We start from the raw sequence: 2,762 nt of genomic DNA, 5'->3' as shown, positions 1-2,762 counted from the left end.
TATCCTTAGTTTCTCCATAACTTTTTTTTTTAATCTTTTTAAATTTTTATTATGCAAGCCATATATAACTTTTTTTTAATCTTGGAACTAAGTTCCTGTTGAATTCCATTGAATAACATTCTTGAAAAGACTAATTGAAGAAATAAAGGATTCTCCATAACTTTTATCATGACCAGCTATTGGATCTGGTCAAAGACCTGTTCTGCATCTGATGAGATGATCATGTGATTAATATCCTTGAGTCTGTTATGTTGTGAATTGGATTTATTCATTTATATATGTTGAACCGTTCTTGCATTTCTTTGATGAAACCAACTTGATCATGGTGAATAAACTTTTTGATGTGTTCTTGCATTCAATTTGTGGATATTTTATTGAATATTTTTGCATCTATGATGATCAGAGAGATTAGTCTATGATTTTTCTTTTTTGGTCCCTGTCTGGTTTTGGTATGAGAGTAATATGGGCTTCATAGATAGAATTCAAGAGTGTTCCTTTCTTTTCTATTTTTCAGAACAATTTGAGTATTGGTATTAGTTCTTTCAATGTTGGGTAAAATTCTGCACATTATCCATCTGGTCCTAAACACTTTTCAATTGGGAGATTTTTACTTACTCTATCTCATTGGTTGTTATGGGTTTATTTAAATTATTTATGTCATTGTGTCATAATTTATCCATTATATTTACATTTTTCTAGTTTAGTGGACTATAGATTTTTTTGAAGTATGTTTTTATGGTTTTCTGAATTTCCCCAGTGTCTGCTCTTATGTTTCCATTTTCATCTCTGAGTTTGTTCATTTGAATCTTCTCTCTGTTTTGGTTAATTTGGTTATTTAGCTAAACTTTTTTGGAGTTTTGTTTTCTTTGTTATAATATGTATGAGTGTATTGCACCCCTGTCATGCAATGACTGTTGAGGTCGGAAGAGCTTCAGATTCCCCTGGAACTGGAGTTACAGATGATTGTTAGCCACCGTGTTGATGCTGTGAATAGAACTCTGGTCTTCGGCAAGAGCAATCAGTACTCTTAACCACTGAGCCATCTCTCCAGCTCGATTTTAGCTAAAGTTTTGTTAATCTTCTTAGTCTTCTCAAAGAAACACTTCATTGATTTGTGTTATTTTCTTCATTTTTATCTCATTAATATGGCCATCTGTATAAAAGGCCATGGCAGAGGAGAACACCGGCTTCTTGCTGCTTGCCTTCTCTCTCGCTGATGAGTTCCTCTTGATGCTGTAGACTGACACTAGCTGATCTTTTGGAATTCATCAGCCCTTCAGTGCCAGATTGGGACTACTGAGACACCCAGCCTCGTGGACCAAGCGACTACAGATTCTCAGCCTCTCCATTGTGATGCAGCCATTGTTGAACCACTTGGACTCTATCCTGTGAGCTAAGCTGATAAATCTCTGTACATATATATTCATTGTACAAGTTCTGTTTCTTTGGAGAACCCTGACTAATACAGGGATTTAATTTCATTCTTCTACATGCCTTTGATCAGCACCATTTGTTGAACATACAATTTTTTCCTCAGTATGTGCTTTTTTCTCCTTTGTCAAAAAATTAATGACTCTAATTGTGTGGATTTAAATCAATATTCCAATGACCACTGTATCTGTTTTGGGTTGGTTTTTTGCCAGTTTTGTGCAGTTTTATTACTATAGTTCTGTAGAATAATTTGAGATTAAGGACAGCAATTGTGGTGGTTTGAATGAGAATGTCTCCCATAGGCTCCAAGCATTTGGACATTTTGTCCCAGTTGGTGGTGCTGTTTTGGGAGGTGTTAGGAGGTGTGGCCATGCTGTAGGAAGCATGTCACTGGGGGCCGGCTTAGAGAGTTCTTTAAGCCTTGCCAGATCTTGAGTTACTCTCTTATTTTCCTGTGCCTGCTTAAGATGTGAGAGCTTAGCTTCTGCTCTTCCTCCAGCCACCTCTTCCACCATGCCTCCCTGCCATGATGGACTCTTGCCCCTTGGAACTGTAAGCACAAATAAATTCTTCCGTCTATAAGTTGCTTTGGTCAGTGTTTCTATCACAGCAACAGAAAAGTAACTAATACAGTAATGCTTCTAGCAATCCTTTTAATGTTCAGGATTATTTTCACCCTTGGGATTTTTTGTGTTTCTATATGATATATGAGATAATTTTTTTCAGTTTCTGTGAGGAATTATGTTGAAATTTAAATGGTATTGCATTGAATTTGTAGTTTGGTTTTGGTAAGGTGGCCATTTTCACAGTATCAATCCTATTGATCCATGAGTATAGGAGGTTTTCCATCCTCCATTGTCTTCTTCAGTTTCTTCATGTTTTTATTGTACAAGTCATTCACTTTTTTTTGGATTTTTTCCAAGATATTTTATGGTTTTTGAGGCTATAATGTGTTGGGGGATCCTGCTGCTAAGGTTGAAGTCCACCATGTCCAGATAGCTCTAAGGAGCTTGGCCCTGTATGGAGGACTCCCTTTCTCAGCGGGGCCTTCCTGCTCTCTGTCTGACCTTATCTGGAAAGTGCCTCCAAGCACAGATGCCTGGCCTTATTCGGAACATGACCTTGGGCATAGTTGCCTGCAATAAACTTCCCCCAGGTTTTTTCTATATGATAATTAGGCATTGCCCTATAGCCAGATGATAGGATACCTCTACTACATGTAAATAAAGCATACTATGAGCACCTATCATGTAAAACTTTGGCTGCCACCTCCACCCTATATTTTTCCCTGACCCCCACTGAATAAACGAGCTGTAGCACTGAAACAGACT

This window comes from Nannospalax galili, unplaced genomic scaffold (genome assembly GCF_000622305.1).
Source record: "Nannospalax galili isolate Female #2095 unplaced genomic scaffold, S.galili_v1.0 scaffold847, whole genome shotgun sequence".
Lineage (NCBI taxonomy): Eukaryota > Metazoa > Chordata > Mammalia > Rodentia > Spalacidae > Nannospalax > Nannospalax galili.
This window is presented reverse-complemented; position numbering follows the sequence as displayed.